Source organism: Hordeum vulgare, chromosome 5H (genome assembly GCF_904849725.1).
Source record: "Hordeum vulgare subsp. vulgare chromosome 5H, MorexV3_pseudomolecules_assembly, whole genome shotgun sequence".
Classification (NCBI taxonomy): domain Eukaryota; kingdom Viridiplantae; phylum Streptophyta; class Magnoliopsida; order Poales; family Poaceae; genus Hordeum; species Hordeum vulgare.
Window position 1 is genome coordinate 395049349 of NC_058522.1, and position 18495 is coordinate 395067843.

Below are 18495 nucleotides of genomic sequence, written 5' to 3' on the forward strand. Positions count from 1 at the left end.
GGGCTATTTAAAGTCGGTCGGTAACGCTGCAAAACCGTACCCCTGAGAGCATCCCCCTCTGTCCTAGCCACTGGATGATCACCCCGCCATCATATGTCCTTGTTCGTCCTCTACCTTTGGAATGCCCGAAACCTCTCGTAGGCCGTTGTTGTTGTGGCACTGCACCTCAAAGACCTGACGCCCGGCTCCGATGCGGTGGGCCAACCTCCGAGCTCTCTGGACCAGAGCTCTCACATATGAAGGAGGAGGAGGATGAGGAGGGTAACCCCATGAAAATGGTGGAGATCATCATGAAGGAGGCGAAGGAGGAGGGTTAGGTGCCTGCGCCAGTGTAGGAGTCGTTAGTCTCTCGGTTTACCATGTTGTAGGCGAAGCATCAATACAATAGGGTCTTGGAGAAGGTGGAACAACAACACCATGCATCACTGGTGTTTCTATTTCGTCTATTGGAGAAGGAGCAACGGTGGAACCTGGCACTCCTCAAGGAGCACTGGCTAGTGTAGGACCAACTCCCAACGTAGGGGGGATCCGAAGATGTTGTCATAACCATGGTTGTGGTAGACACTATCATCAATGACGAGCAGCATTCGGTGCTAGATTCCATGCACAATGCACACACCATCCGACATGAGCATTGGCAGCTCCGCATCAAGGAGGCAGAGCGCAACCGTCTCTTGAACGCACTAGAACCAGAGACCCGCGACACATCGGATTAGCACAACGATGTGCCAACCAATACAACGTTGAAAATTTTGCCTCTTTCGCGCCGACCAACAACTGTGAGGAGGCTAGACTGTCTGGCGCAGGGACCGTCAACCCTACCTTCATCGGCGATGATGACGGCAATACGTACTTCGACGAGGAATATATTTTTGGTTGTTTTAGATGTTTTGTGTAGGGCCTTTTGCTATGTAATTTTTTCCCAAAAATCAAGCAAAATTCGCTGTCCCCCAACATTTTGCTCCTATGATTGGATGTCCTTAGCCAGTATATGTCCACAGGCACGTCCATATGTGCCCGTGGACATTTGATGCCGTTCGTTATGATGATCACTTTGAAGTTGCCCTGAACTAAAAAAGGGACGAAGTCACACACATGTCCACAAAAAATTAGCTGAATTTTCGGTATGCTATAATCGAAGTTTTCAAATTTGACACCACACCTGGTGTGTGCCTTGCCATGAGTGTGTCAAGGGGTACAAGAGTGATCCAGGAGTGGATCACTACACAACGGTCAAAGTTATTCTTAGTAACTAGATGACTAAGGAAATGTTTCTCTATTATGGAGGTGGTAAAAGAGTTCGTCGTAAAGGGTTACGTCGATGAAAGCTTTGACACCAATCCGGATGACTCTGAGTAGCAAAACAGATTCATATAGTGGAGCAGTCATTTGGAATAGTTCCAAGTGGAGCATGGTAGAAGCATCTATAGTATGACATAGAGATTTGTAAAGTACACAGGGATTTGAGTTTTGCAGACCCATTGACTAAAACATTTCTCACAAGAAAAACTTGATCGAACCATAAACCTATTGGGTGTTAATCACATGGTGATGTGAACTAGATTATTAGCTCTAGCGCAAGTAGGGGGCTATTGGAAATATGCCCTAGAGATAATAATAAATTAGTTATTATCATATGTCCTTGTTCATCATAATTGATTATTATCCATGCTATAATTGTATAGATTGGAAACTCAAATACATGTGTGGACACATAGACAACACCGTGTCCCTAGTGGGCCTCTACTAGATTAGCTCGTTGGTCAAAGATGGCTAAGGTTTCCTAGCCATAGACATGAGTTTTCATTTGATAACGGGATCACATCATTAGAAGAATGATATGATGGACAAGACCCAAACCATAAGCATAGCGTTTGATCGTATCGATTTTACTTCTATTGCTTTTTTGCATGTCAATGTATCTGTTCCTATGACCATGGGATCATGCAACTCGGTGACACTGGAGGAATGTCTTGTGTATATCAAACGTCACAACGTAACTGGATGACTATAAAGATGCTCTACAAGTAGCTTCAAGGGTGCATGTGGAGTTGGCATGGATCAAGACTGTGATTTGTCACTCCGTGTGACGGAGAGGTATCTCAGGGCCCACTCGGTAATACAACATGACAGTAAGCTTGCAAGCAATGTGGCTAAGGAGTTAGTCATCGGATCTTGTATTACGGAACGAGGAAAGAGACTTGTCGGTAACGAGATTGAACTAGGTTTTGAGATACGCTGAACGAATCTCGGGCAAGTAACATACAGATGGACAAAGGGAACAACGTACGAGGTTAGCTAAATCCTTGACATTGTTGGTTCGACCGATATAGATATTCGTAGAATATGTGAGAATCAATATGGGCATCCAGGTCCTGCTATTGGTTATTGACTGTAGAGGTGTCTCGGTCATGCCTGCATAGTTTTCGAATCCACAGGATCTGCACACTTAACGTTCAGTGACGATTTGGTATTGTTGAGTTATATTTGTTGGTGACGAAAGTTGTACGGAGAAAGGAGGTGGGGAGGTGCCTTGTGGAGGAAGGAGTCCTCCCTAGGGTGTCCACCTCCCTTGTTGGAGGTGGACTCTTCCCCTCTTTGGCCGGCCAGCCCTTCTTGGAGGAGGGGCCAAGGCTGCGCCCTACCTACTCCTCCTCCTATATATAGAGAGGGAGAGAGAGGGTAGCACCACCCCAAGGAATAGGTGCAACCCTATCTCTCTCCCTAGATCGATTTCTCCTCCGAAATGGGTCTGCGGCAGCGTTTGGCAAAGCCCTGCTAAGATCACACCACCACCACCGCCACCACGCTGTTGTGTTGTCGGAGAACTCATCGGGTTATACGTGTGCTGAACGCGGAGGTGTCGTCCATTCGACACTTGATCGGGACGTTCTTGATTGGATCATGAAGACGTTCGACTACACCGATCGCGTTTCTCAAGCTTGTGCTTAGCGATCTACAAGGGTACGTAGATGCACTCCTCCTCTCGTGGATATTGATCTCAATAGATTGATCTTGGTGAGCGTAGAATTTTTTTATTTTTCATGCGACGTTCCCTAACACCCACCTCTCCTCGCATTTACGGGATGATGACTTTCTCGTATAAGTTTGGCATGTGGAGCTACGTGAACTTTCACGATCGTACACCCTCGCCTTGCACCTCATCGGCTAAAGTCACACGTGTTGGAAGGCCCTAGGCCATTAGTTAAGCTAGCTTAATGAAAATACATTTTTTTTGAGTAAAATGTTTACACCAACTGAAAACTTGTCATAAAAAAAACTTCCCCCTTAAATATACACACATCCCGTAAACTGATTTGAATGGATTTTGCTAAGAGAGCTATTAGAGTTGCGCTCACACGCGTGGTTGGTTCCGGAGGATAATACCTGTCGAATAGACCTACACAAAATAGTATTTTTTGCCGAGTTGTCCAAATAATTTATATTTTGTTAACATCCGTTCACCCCAATCATCTGGAAAGCAGATCAATCGATCGCGATCGATCTAGGTCAACCGAACGTTGCACCACCATCCACCCCTTTCAAATTTGTACACCAAATTAAATGGGTGTTTAGAAGTTTTGAAATTGCTTTTGACATCCAAGACGCCCGAATACCTGATGTGTGTGCAAAATTTCATGGTGTTTGGATATTCGAAAAGGTCGTAATGAAAGAAATTGTCTGTGATTTTTTTTTTAAAAGAACACTATTCGAACGTGACTTTTTTTCTGAAGGTCCTCGAATGTTGAAACACCACAAAAATTTACACGTTTCTTGCAAACTGGCGCACCTTTAGTTCCAAAATATACATACTTTCTTGAGTTTGTTACTTCTCCTTAATTTACTGTTCACCATATTCTGATGAGGACACTTGTCAAAGAGGATCTTGACGAATTCAATATTTTCCGGGGTCAACAGTAGTGGTACGACCCTGCTCGAGAGAGCACACGCTCCCACCCCGCGCCGCTGGCCACTCCGGCCGCGGCGGCCACCCTCCAAGCACTTATGACCGGCCGGGGCGGGCCTACCCCCGGCGGTCCGCCGGCTCTCCCGGCCTCTCCAGGCGCCGGTCCGCGCGACGCCGCACCACCCCGCGGTCCGTCGCCTCCACCTCCTGCGTCGTCCCGGGTTCTTCACCGTCTCCTGCCGGATCCAGTTCCCACGCCGAGGCTGTTGCTCCGAGGGGAGTGCTCCTACGCTGCAACCGACGGTCTGCCGCGTGCCTCCTCCCCGGCGCCGATGGGGGGCATGGGACGGGATCCACGGGATCCGCGGGATCGGGCTCCATCACCTGTCCCACAGGAGTCCGGGCGCATTCAAGCCCCACGCGTCAAGTCCATCATCGTCGACTCCTCGGGGACCGAGGTTGCCATTTCGGGGCCGGATCCCGGCTGGACTGAGGTGGCCCGGCGGGGAAGCCGCCTGACACCGGCGGAGCCCTCGGTCCCCCGGTCTCTCCGAGGTACGCGCCGGACGGACCGCCGCGGCGTCCCCTGTGCTGGTGGCCCGCGGGCTGCGCCGCATCTTTTAAACCCGTTCGCCGGCCGCTGTTTTCGTTGTCTTAGCAAGCGCCATCGCCTAGCTGCCTGCTGCGACCCAGTTCACTGCCTCAGCTGTAGACGAGCAGGGCACATCGCCTCTCGGTGCCCCCGAAATCGTAAGGCAAATAACTCGCTTAGGGATAGGTTGGGTCCGGCGCCCCGCGCGATCCAGTTGTCTGACCGTCTCCAGTACCCTCCTCCACCACCTACGACCATGGCTCCGTCGGCTCCATCCATGCTCCGCCACCTCGACCCTTCTCGGCGCCCCAGGGAGAGCCGCTCCACCACGGTGCTCTCCCCTGCTCTGGATCAGGCCGTGTTCTTCCTCCGCAGCCACGCCGTGACGCTTTCCGCAGCTGATGGGGTCAACGTCTCCTCGCCGATGGCTGTGGGAAAGGCTCTGGAGGCCCAGCTCTCCGTGCCAGTGCACTCCTTGCGGGTCACGGCTCACCACCCCGAGCATTTCTTCGTCACCTTCACGCAGCCAGCTCACCAGGTGAACGCCGTGCACCGGGGCTCCATCCGTGTCGATGGCGCCTGCTTCAACATCAGCCCGTGGCACGAGCACGATCTCGCCACGTTCGACTCCCTTCTGCTCGTCGTCATCGAGAAGGTCCCCATGCACTTCTGGTCGGTGGAGGGGGCGGAAGAGATCCTCGGCAGGCGGGTGCGCGTCGACCGTCTCGACAGCCGGACCCTAGAGCGGGGTCACACCAAGACCTTCGCCTGTTGGGTCTGGGCCAGGGATATAGCTGACATTCCGACGTCGCACACTCTGGGGGTCCTTCCTCGCAGAGCCGGCAGGGTGGAGGAGATGGAGGGATTCTCCCCACCAGACAGGAGAGTTGCGCCGCCACCGGCATCGGCGGAGTATGCCATGCTCATTCACGTCGACAGGGTGGAGGACTGGACGTAGCCCTCTCCGCGCTCATCCCACTCCGCCCGGAGCGGTCTGCCATCGTCCGGCTCCGACGACGAGGATCCTCCTTTCCCTTTGGTGGCCCCTACGTCTTGGACGCTGGGGGTGGAAGATGGCCAGGGGGGAGACCGCTCGCAGCGACTGCCTCGTGCACCCGTTGCCAGCCTAGGGTGCCGAGGCGGACCTAGAGACGGTCGTCCGAGAGACCGTGATGATGAGGGAGGACCGGGTGCAGGCGGTCGCAGGTCCTGGAAGGACGTCCTCCTTCGCCGCGGCGCCTCGCGTGCCCCTCGCGCTTCACCTTCGCAGCGCCGTCGTAGCAGATCCCCGCCGGCCAGACGCGGTTCGAGGGAGTCCTCGGACCGTCGCTCGGGGGCTGGGAGGAACACTGCGCCAGCTAGGTGCCAGTCGAGGCGCTCTCGTGAGAGAGCAAATCCGGCAAGGGTTGCCATCACCGCGGGCTCCGCTGCTGCGGCCACCCAACCCACACCAGTCGCGAGGACCAGGGCCAGCGGCAAGGACCCGGTCGAGGAGTTCTTCAGGATCGCAAAGAAGCCCACCTTGGCCTCCGTCGTCGTCGACGGCCTGGCGACCGACGTCCACACCGCCGCGGAGGCGGCAGTGGCAGCCCCCCTCGAGTTCGTCGACGCCACCCTGCTCCAGGCCTCGGGCGAGTCAGTGCAGCTGGACGCCTTCAGTCCAATGCTGTCGGCCGCGGCTTCCGAGCTGGGACAGTTTCACAAGGCCACCCCATCAGCAGCTAGCACGATGGAAGTCCAGCTCGGGGCTGTTACTGGACGCGTCAGGGAGCTGGAGATCGGAGGAGCAGCAGCCGGGCCGGAGTCGCGGGGCCTCTTTCGGACCTCCAAGCAGCAGCCTCTCATAGCCACTGCACCCGCGCGCCGTCCCGTGGCGCCACCGAAGACTACGGCCACCTCTACCCCGACTCGCTCTAGCGCGCGGCAAGCTGCCATCGGGTCGTCAGTGCCAGTGGCACAGCGCGCTTCCTTGCGCATCGTGAAGGAGCTCGGCCTGCTCGGCCCTCGGGACAGGCTGACGGCAGAAGTCGCGAAGGCGCTCCTGCAGCGTTTCGAAGAGCCCCTGTCCGACAGCGACATCTCGGTCATCGCCAGGTTGACCCACCTAGATAGCGAGGCACTGCAGGTCATGGCTCGCATGAACGGCCCCGACGGAGCTGCCGATGAGGCCACCGTGTAATCATGTTAGTCGCCCATAGTTTCTATCTCCGATGGCGACCGATCCCCGACCGGTTCAATCTAGTTTGGTTCCCAGTTTGTATGGGCAGTAGGATAGATCATCAGAGCCGGCGCATCTTGGTTACTGCTGGTGGGCGCCGGCCCCTGCTTTGTATGATGGTGGTGTCTTTTCTAGGCCTATGGCCGTCTAGTTTTAGTCATCGGAGCTCCTTTCGTGTTTTAGATGTATGACAAGATTCACCCCATCATGTGCTGGAATGTTCGTGGCTTAAACAACCTAGCCAAGAGGGCAGCAGTCGGGGAGCTGGCGGCCGCCCACCGCATAGCCATTCTCTGCCTCCAGGAGACCAAGATCACCGCCTGGTCACCGGAGTTAGTCCGCGAGATAGGGGGCGCTAAGCTCACAGGATGTATCGCTCTACCGGCAATAGGCACTAGCGGAGGTGCGGCGATCCTTTGGGACAGGGAGCTAGCCACAGTCTCATCGCATGCGATAGGGATCTTTGCTATTACAGCTAAAATGACCTTCCTCGGTCAGGCCCAGAATTTCTGGTTATCGACGGTCTACGGTCCGGCGAACGACGCAAGAAAGGAAGATTTCCTTCGGGAACTTTCACTCTCGGCGCCACCGCCCAACGATCCTTGGCTTATCAACGGGGACTTCAACCTCATATACGAGGCGCGTGACAAGAACAACACCAATCTCAACCGTAGGCTGATGGGTAGGTTCAGATCAGCCATCGACGCGAAGGGCTTAAAGGAAATTAAATGTAAGAACCGTAGATACACGTGGAGCAACGAGCGCCAAGATCCTACCCTAGTGAGCATCGATAAGTTCTTCTACAATACTTCCTGGGAATGCATCTTCCCATCGGTGTCACTCATCGCAGCGTCGACAGCAACATCAGACCACTGCCCACTGATTCTAGCTGACACATCCGCCTCCCCCCGGACAGCCCTCTTTAGATTCGAGAGCTTCTGGCCGAGTTTCCCTCGTTTCCATACCACGGTGGAACGGGCGTGGAACAGGCCGGCGCAGTCCTCTTGTCCTTTCCAACGCCTCACCACGAAGATGGTTAGGACTGCCAGGGAGCTAAAGAGTTGGAGCAAGAGCTTCTTTAGTCAAGCCAAGATGCAATTCCACATGGCAGCAGAAATAGTGCTACGACTGGATGTCGCACAGGAGAGACGCTGCCTCTCAAACGCGGAGTTTACCCTCCGTAAGCTACTCAAGCTCCGTCTGCAGGGACTCGCGGCACTAGAACGCGCTCGCAGACGATAGTCATCACGGCTCACCTGGCTTCGGCTCGGAGATGCGGGCACTAAGTTCTTTCATGCCAAGGCAACAACAAGGAAGCGAATTTTTTTTATTCACTGCCTATGAGTAGGGGATGACGTACTAACGGCTCACGAACATAAGCAGGAGGCCATTCACAACCACTTCAATCTCTCCATGGGTAGCAGGGTAGCGCGACCACTACAAGTAGACTGGTCGATCTTCGACCTACCTTCTGTCCACAATAGAGGTTTAGACAACCCTTTCTCTGAGGAAGAGGTTTGGGAGGCGATCAAAGCATCACCGACGGAGAAGGCCCCAGGGCCGGACGGATTCTCCGGGGTCTTCTACAGATCCTGCTGGCACATTATCAAAGAGGACATCATGGTGGTATTCACTAATTTCTACAACCTGGCTAGACGGGACTTCGGCAAGTTAAACACAGCTCTGGTAATACTGTTACCAAAGAAAGACGGTGCAAATACGATCCAGGACTTCAGACCTATTAGTCTAATCCATTCGGTGGCCAAGCTCATCACCAAAGTCCTCTCCAGGCGCCTATCCATGGTGATCAGTAGCATAATCTCACCGGCGCAATCAACATTCCTTCGCTCCAAATCAACGCAAGATAGTTTCCTCTACGTGCAGAATATAGTGCGATCTCTGCATAGAAAGAAGCAACCAGCCCTACTGCTTAAGCTAGACATCGCAAAAGCTTTTGATAGCGTCTCATGGGAGTACCTTCTAGAGGTACTGCAGCAACTTGGATTCCCGGCGCGATGGCGGGACTGGGTCTCCCTGCTCCTCTGCACGGCCTCTTCGGCCGTCATGTTAAACGGCACTATCGGCAATTACTTCACACATCAGCGAGGCCTATGGCAAGGAGACTCGCTCTCCCCACTGCTTTTCATCATCGCCATCGACACCCTCCACCGACTCCTGGAGAAGGCAACGGAGTTACATGAAATTGCACCGCTACCAGGCAGGGGAATCCCCCTCAGAGTGAGCCTCTATGCAGACGACGCCGTCATCTTCGCCAATCCGGTGAGAGAAGAAATCGAAGTTCTGATGGCTATCCTACATGACTTTGGACGAGCATCGGGGCTGCACATCAATCCGTCAAAATCAACAGCTGCTCCAATTAGATGCGACAACGCAGACCTGCAACACACCCTAGCTAGCTTCGGAGGGAAAGTGGTCGCTTTCCCGCTGACTTACCTAGGGCTTCCGATCACTTTGTCGAGGCTTAGGCTAGTCCACATTCAGTTCATCTTAGACAGGATCAGAGCTAGGCTAGCTGGATGGAAGGGCAAACTACTTAACGTTGCCGGCGGGTGAGTCCTGGTCCGTAACGTCCTCTCAGCCCTACCCACCTTCGCACTCTCTGTGCTAAGGGCTCCAAGGAAGTTTTTCGACGAGGTAGACAAAGCTAGATGACGTTTTCTGTGGGCACAAGACGACGGCGAGCTCCGTGGAGGCAAGAGTAAAGTAAATTGGCCTACAGTCTGCTCCCCTATGGAGAATGGGGGTTTGGGCATCCTTGACCTAAACCGTTTCAGTCGAGCTCTCAGGCTAAGATGGTTTGGCTAGAATGGACGAGCAATGACAGGGCCTGGCGGGGCATGAATCTTCCTTGTGACGAAGCGGACAGAGACCTGTTCAACGCATCAACAACTATGACCCTAGGCAACGGCGCAACGACATCCTTCTGGCACTGCTCGTGGACGGGAACAGACACCCTCAAGACGATGTTCCCGTCCCTTTTTAAGCACTCCAGGAGGAAACACAGAACGGTGCAGGAGGCACTTCGGAACAACACCTGGTTAGCAGACTTAGCGCATGGTAGCAATGCACACCTTCGGGAGGAGGCGATTAGACTAATAGATGGCTACAAGATAGGAATTTTCAACTCCATGTAGAATCTGCTAACACTATCACATGGAACCTTGAGGCCTCGCAAACGTATTCGGCTAGATCGGCGTACAAGGCACAATTCCAAGGAATGTTGAAGTCCGATTTCAAGAAGATAATCTAGAAAACTTGGGCACCCCCTAGGCTCAAGATCTTTGCCTGACTCCTCCTACGCGACAGGCTATGGTGCAATGACCGGCTGCAACGACCAGGATGGCCAAACGGCTATTTCTGTCAGCTATGCCTGCGGAACCTAGAAACATCAACTCATTTGTTCTGGGAATGCCCCATGGCACTGCAAATCTGGACACACGCCGCCTCGAGGGCCGGATGCGCCTCTTTGTACCCTCCCACATGGGCAACAAAGCCGGGGTCAGCCGAAAAAATAGCCACAATGATAGAAACGGCTCAACCAGTACACCGCAAGGCTACCAGGACGATGATCGTCCTGATCCTATCGGAGATTTGGAAGCACAGAAACGATTGCACATTCACAAACAAGCAGACGCACATGCAAGATATAAAGAGCGCAATCACGAGAACCGTCGAGCTATGGAGACAAGCTGGAGCATCATTCTTAGAGCACCCTTTCTGGGAACCACCGTGAAGGATCGACACTGTTATTTCCTCTCCCATTTTTTTCTTTCTCTGCCTTTTCTCCTTGATCTTTCGATCGTATTCCCCGACCCTTTTGTAACCGCGTTTCTACCTGCTATGTTTTAATATAGGCCAGCATTCGAAGCTGGATCTTTCAAAAAAAGAAAAAAATATTCTGATGAGCCCGAGTTCAGATACGAACTATCAGAATTGAGCGCACTATTATGCGGAGGCAAAGAAGTTGGAATATTTAGATGATGAACGTTTCTCCGTCATGGCGATCAAAACTTAAGAGAAGGTAATACTTCCTCCGTTCCTAAATATAATTTTTTTTAGATATTTTATTAGAAGATTATATATGAAACAAACTGAGTGAATCTACAAGTATGCTTATATACATCCATATATTATCTTTTAGTGAAGTCTTTTAAAAAATTATATTTAAAAATAAAGAGAGTAGAAGACAAAAATCTTAGCTAGAGTACGTCAGCCAGGTTCTGGCTAACCCTCTTTATGTCATCGGATTTTGTTGCACGAAACTTGGCACATGAGCGAGGACACGTCAGAAGTTCAGAAGCGTTAGTTGTGGCAGAAAAACTAGCGAGCCATGTTACTTTCAAAACCCCAACATAAAACCAATTTGTTATGTTCCTGAACCTACATCAGGGGACCTGGGACCGAATGCCCGTCGTCGTGTATTTTCAATTAACATGACAGTTTATTTTGTTAAGAGGGTGTTTTTTCAGTTAGGTACATGGCAATTTAAAAAAACAATAACATGACAGTTTTTATAACTTTTTGTACATGGAAATTTTTATTATAACACGATGGCATTTTTATTATTAATAACTTGACATTTTTACTGTAAGAGGATGGCATTTTTATTATGATGGCGGTTTTATTTATAAGAGGATGGCATTTTTATTATTAAAGGATTGCAATTTATTTATAAGAGCATGAAATTTTCCTTTTTTATAAAAGGATGGGATATTTACTATAGTGAGATGTCATCTTTTATTTTGAGAGGTGGCATTTTTATTGTTTTTAAGAGGGTGCCATTTTAATTTGAAAGGATGGTTTTTCTATTGCCACTTTATATTTTTTTGGTTCATGGCATTAAAAATTAAAATTAGTGGGCTTTTGGTTAATTGGAGGTCCCCATGGCCCTTCCACTGTTGAACGGGGGAGCTCCCCTAGATATTGACGTGCAATAAAAGAAGCTTTCACGCGAGCAGCTAAAGAAGGGATCTTTTGGAAGCCTCACGAAGAGTCACCTAGCATATCCCGTAAACCGATTAAACCCGTAAAAAAACGAGGTGTTTACATTTTCGGTCCTAGAAATGATGAGAAGCAGATCCCGTAAAACTTTTTTGATCCATAATTTTTTTAAAGAGCATAGTAAATCATCCGCGAAAACTTTATATGTGCACTTTTGGACGCAGTATATAGTTCAACCCGTAAACTGGTTAAACCTCGTCGGAGCAAACGCGTTGCCGCGAAACTGGGCGAAATCTACTTGAAACTCACCGGAATCCGTCAACCCATGTTGGAAGAAGTTGTCGCACGCCAAAATTAGTCGCGGCTGGTCCGAATTACGGCCAGCTCGACCTCCACTGCTGAGACGAGGCCGTCCACGGAAAGGATGGAGCAGGCTAGCGGCAGCCTAAATCAGGGTGGTGACGGCACCGGAGAAGATCGGGGCAGGGTAGGGGAGCTCGCGCGACCACGGCAGGGAACGTACGCGCGACGGTGAGCAATGACGAGCTCAATTGGGGACGGGCAGTGCTGAGCTCAATCGGGGGCGGGCGGCGCAAGGCTCCTTCACTGCATGCATGGTCCGGAACGGGCTGCGCCAGGGCGAGGCGGGCGGCGCCGTGGCGCTAGGGCGAGGCACGCGGTGGCCCGAGACAGCTCACCAGGACGGGAGAAAAATAATAATTATGAGCTATGATGCAATACAGTTTTATTTACGGGTCTGTTCTGTCCGGGTCAATTTCGCACCTAAAAACGATTTATAGTGCCCCTTATACGTGTTTTAAGGGTCGGTTTTTACGGGGTATGCTAAAGATGCTCTTAGACTCGGCTGAGTTGGCGCACTTTCAACCGTTCTCATGTGTCGCGTTCTAAATGCTTGCTTCAGATTTCCGCGTGCATTTTTTCTTCAGTTTTTCATCTATCTTTCTTAGTATTGGGCCCAAAAAAAATCTAGCATGGAAAAACATGTTTTTTTCTTCCACGAGAGGGACGGTTTTTTCTTCCGTGTGATGACTGTGGAAAACAAAAAAAGGGTGTATTTTTTTCATTCGCGAAAGACATAATTTTGCTTCCACAAGAGGCACAGCCGAATGCGTTTTCTTTTTTTTCTTTTCTTCCACGAGAGGCAGAGTCGTGCCTCTCTAAAACGGAAAAAAGAAACGTTTTTTTCTTTTTTTTCTTTTAGCAAGAGGCACGGCTTTGCTTCAACGTTATGCGTCTTGAAAATTGGAAAAAACATTTATTCCCTTTGTGAGAGGCATGATTTTTCTTTCGTGAGAGGAAAGGATTTGATTCTGCGAGATGCATGACCCTGTCTCTCAAAAACTAAAAAAATGTGCTCCTAATTCAGTTATTCGTCCGTTTTTCTCATGAAAAAAGTTCATCAAATTTTATCAACGTGAGATTTAGTTTTAAAGATTTCGACGCAAGGAATCCAAATATGAAACCGATTCAAGATTTGGACACGCGATTGAAGGGATACAATGTTTTGAGTAAAGAGGTGTACTAGAAAAGGGAAAATTCTCAGATTACGACAAGTGACGCGTAATAATTTTTATAAAAAATACCCCTTAATTAATGATTTTAAGATTTTATTTTCTTAGACAAACCAAATAAAACAAGGTAAAAGCACAAGAGTATACAGAAATTGAAGGTGATATGCATGAATCACATGTGCTCCGGTAGAGCTGAGAACAGACAAAGAAAAGCGACTTCTCGTGTGAAGAGGTTGCGCTTCGAAACTCTACTGTGACTACATACGTATTCGACTTTTACCGGTGTGTCTTCGCACGTACAGTTCCGGAATTCATGCAAGCATGAATTACCATAGATGTAAAATAACATAAAATAATACGATACTCCTTCGGTTTCTAAATATAAATCTTTTAGACGGTTTCAATAAATGATTACATATAAATGTACATAGACATATTTTAAAATATAGATACATTCATTTTACTTCACATGTAGTCACTTAGTAAAATCTTTAAAAAAAGATATATTTAGGATAGAGTGAGTACAATGCATATGCTCACGTACGCGTACATATTTATACTATTCTATAAGCATCTTCGAGATACGGAACCGGTATAATTCTAAGATTAACAATGTCATTATAGACGTCTTCATGAGCGACAAAAACAGGGTCTCCCAATCTCCCATAGAACAAATATCACCGAAAAGCCTAAGATAAAATTAATATAAGTATCAGTGTGAAGTCTAGGACTTAACCATGACGAGTGGTTGCACCACAATAGACGTAACCATAGTATTTAGAAGTACAACCAGAAAAAATATAAAAGATTGTTGTGCCATGTAGTTCTCCTTCGCATCATAGATGCTACTTAAGATTGTCTAAAAAAACTGATGCAATTTAAGAAAATGCGAAAACTACTGTTAATTCTAGGACTTGATTTTTGATGGATTGATTTCACCACAAGTGATCTAAACATCTGACCTACGCTCAGCTCGCACCATAGATGCAACTTAACAGAACACCTATGTATGTTCGCATTACTTGCTTTAGATGTCACGAATGGGTTTAAAACAAGTCCGTTCTTTTCTTTTCGAGAACTAGTTTGCCTTATTTTATTGTTATTTTCAATTATTGAGAAAATGGTTAGGAATACTTAGTAATAATCGAGCCTTGATGATGTAATAAACACGTTGATCTGCTACTGGCCTGTTGTGCGCGTGTGCTCTATTCCGGTCACCTTCAGGACTTGGTTGATGTATGTTTTTTGAATTTTTAGTTGTTGTATGTTGGCTAACCTAATTCTATCTTTAAGATCCCCAAAAAACTAGCTATCTTTAAGAAATGTAATGGCAGTAGAAAACACAACTCTTGTTGTATACCGTCAAAAAAGTCCAACAAGAAAAACCCAATTCGGTTGCGTAGAGGACCTCCAAGTCTGATCAGGCATCTCTCTAATCTCTTCCGGTTACGGTGGGAAAATATGAGCAACGTGTGACGGAAACTGGTTGGTGTGTTTAACGTGAGTTCATATTGCGTGCAAACGTGCAAGGTGTAATTCACTGCCGTGGATGTGGTGGTTTTGGTTGGTGGGGGGTGGGTGGGGTTCACCTGATGTATTCATGTGTGGTGAAAACTGGAAGCAGGGAAAACATGTGAGTGCCTGTTTGTACGATAGGTAATTACATATGTCATGGCACAGCTCCTTTTTTTTTTTAGAGAGAACCACATGTTTCATTAATTGAAAAACAAGTTATAATAAGCAACACACGTGGAAACTAAAAGACAAACCGAGATAAAATGATTATCCTGAATTTGCAGATAAAAACCTAAGAGATCGAGAAATACAAAACGATCCCTATGGTTTCCTTCGACCATCATAGCGAACGGCCGCCGCCCAACTCCAGCGCCGCCGAGGCGAACGCCGGAAGAGACGCCGAGCCTCCACCATCCCAAGATCAGAGAAAGCACCATCGCCAACGAGGCTTTGTGAGTCGATGAACAGGCCCGCTGCACGCAGCAAGGCACATGTCGCTGTGGCACGTCGACCGGGGGACGTCCCCGTGCTGTCTTGGACCAAGATTTGTCGCCTCCCATCGACGAAGTCGGAGAGGAACGGCAGATCCACCACCTCCGGACCGGCATCCTCGCTCCAGAAGAACCACCTCGCCCCGGCCGCCAGCGCCGTCGCGAATAACCACGAACGCCAGCGACAGACCGAGAAACAGATCTCGCCAGATCTGAAGAACGGCGAGAAGACCAAGCTGCCGATCTGAAGGACCGAGCAGCACACGTTGCCATCAACTCCGAGACGCCGCCATGAAGGTCGCCGCCAGTGTGGGAATAGAGTTGAGGCAAATTTATTTGCCCGGACGCCGGTCCCACCACCCCAACGACGTCCAAAGAAAACACTAGGCCAACCCTAACTACAAGCCGGCGTCGCAGCGCCGTGGTCCCCACCTCCTCACGTCACCGGAGTGGGCAACAGAGGAGGCAGGGACCGGTGGCGGCCGGCGTCACTGGGGGCAGTTAGATCGCCTCCTGATCGCCTATTTCTTAGGGGCGGGGCGGTTGGGCGTGGGTGGACGCGAGATCTGTGGGAGTCGAAGTTGTGCAGTATGGCACAGCTCCTTTGCGTGCATTATTATCTCCATTAAATTATTAGCTGTTAAATTCTGAAATTAGATGTCTAGATTTAAGTTATACTCCATGTGTTAAGGCTAGCCATAGTTGTGGTATCTTAACTAGTAACATATACTCGAGAATAGCAAACATGCTGATGTGGCAGATAATTAAAGAAGAAAGAGAAGGTTAGAGTAACATACTCCCTCCGTCACGGTTTAGAAGGCATAGTTAAACTTGCGTGCATTTCCAAAATAGACAAGGTTTAAGGCGCAAAAGCAATTACTCCTATTAATTAGTACTTGTACTCCCTCCGGTCCTTTTTACTCCGCATATTAGATTTGGGTCAAGTCAAACTTTACAAAGTTTGACCAAATATATATTAAAAAATATCAACATCTACAATACCAAATATACATATCATGAAACTACCTTTCGTAATGAATCTAACAATATTAATTTGGTATTGTGAATGTTGATACATGTTTATATAAATTTGGTCAAAGTAGAGATACTTTGACTTCGGACAAAGCTAAGATGCAGACTAAAAAGGACCGGAGGGAGTACTACTCATGCATGCGCCCTCCCAATGTGCTACTCACACATTAGTAATAGTATTTTCTCAGTTGATTAGGCACATTAGCATTTACACATGCTACATCTCACAACCAATCAACGACTACCTTGGTCTCAGAGTTTTTCAAGCGTGCCTTCTAAACCGTGACGGAGGGAGTAGTTAGATACCGTATAATGTTAAATGCAATGCTACTTTGTGTCATGCATGACAATAAATAAGATCATCTATGATACTAGTTTATGATACTATGCACTATAAAGATAGTACTCCCTCCGTCCAGGTGTATAGGGCATGCGCGTAGTTCTAGGTCGTTAATTTAACTACTTAAATATGCATTATTTGTAATAAATAATATATCATTAGATTCATGCGAGGATGTAGTTTCTAAATATGTAATTTGTATCGCATATAATATATATTTAGCTAGTTAATGTTAACCTAGAACTACGCGCATGCCCTATACACTTGGACGGAGGTAGTATCGTACAATAGTATCATATGCATGATACTACTATATGTTACTCCCCGCTATGATCGGCCTAACTGTGAGAATACGAAGGATTACTCTTCCCCGAAAATCATTCACGTCCACCTGCTTGAGAAGGGTTTCATGCCCCACTATTATGTTTGGACCAAGCATGGAGAAAGAGGGGTTATGATGGCAGACAATGAAGAAGAAGAGGATGATAACAAGTATCTCGATCCTATGTTCCCTGAATAGAGTGATACTTCAACGGGGGAATCTGAAGATCAAGAGGCACCAGAGGATGTGCGCGATGATGATCTTCGCCGGGTCATTGTCGATCCACAGAGAGAATGCGAAAGTGAAAGGGAGAAGTTGAAGTTCGAGCGCATGTTAGAGGATCACAAAAAAGGGTTGTACCCAAATTACGAAGATGACAACACAAATTTCGGTACCACACTGGAATGACTGCAATGAAAGGCAGAGAATGGTTTATCTGACAATGGATTTGGGAAGCTATTGAAAATAATGAAGACGAAGCTTACAAAGGATAACGAATTGCCTGACAGTACATATGAAGCAAAGAAGATTCTCTGCCCTCTAGGATTGGAGGTGCGGAAGATACATGCATGTCCCAATGACTGCGTCCTCTACTACTGTGAGTACAAGGATTTGAACGCATGCCAGGTATGCGGTGCATTGCGGTATAAGATCAAGCGAGATGACACTAGTGATGTTGAGGGCGAGCGCCCCAGGAAGAGGGTTCCTGCGAAGGTGATGTGGTATGATCCTATAATACCACAGCTAAAACGTCTTTTTAGAAATAAAGAGCATGCCAAGTTGATGCGATGGCACAAGGAAGACCATAAGAAAGACAGGAAGTTGAGAGCATCCGCTGATGGGTCGCAGTGGAGAGAACTTGAGAGAAGGTGGGGGACTTTGCAGGTGATGCAAGCAATGTATGGTTTGGTTTAAGTGCAGATGACATTAATCCTTTTGGGGAGAAAAGCAACAATAATAGCACCTGGCCCGTGACTCTATGTATCTATAACCTTCCTCCTTGGTTGTGCATAAAGTGGAAGTTCATTATGATGCCAGTGCTCATCCAAGGCCCTAAGCAACCCGACAACGACATTGATGTGTACCTAAGGCCATTAGTTGAAGAAATTTTACATTTGTGGAATGGAAAAGGTGTACGTCTGTGGGATGAGCATAAACATCAGGAATTTGACCTACATGCGTTGCTGTTTCTAACCATCAATGATTGGCCTGCTCTCAGTAACCTTTAAGGACAGACAAACAAGGGATACCACGCATGCACGCACTGTTTATATGACACCGAAAGTGTATATTTTGACAAATGCATGAAGAATGTGTACCTAGGACATCATCGATTTCTTTCGACCAACCATCAATGTAGAAAGAAAGACAAGCATTTCAAAGGTGAGGCAGATCATCGAAAGAAGCCCGCCCTTCGTACTGGTGATCACATACTTGATATGGTCAATGGTTTAGAAGTAATCTTTGGAAAGGGTCCTCACGGACAATCTGTTCCGAATGACGCTGAGGGACCCGCACCCATGTGGAAGAAGAAATCTATATTTTGGAACTTACCCTATTGGAAAGACCTAGAGGTCCGCTCTG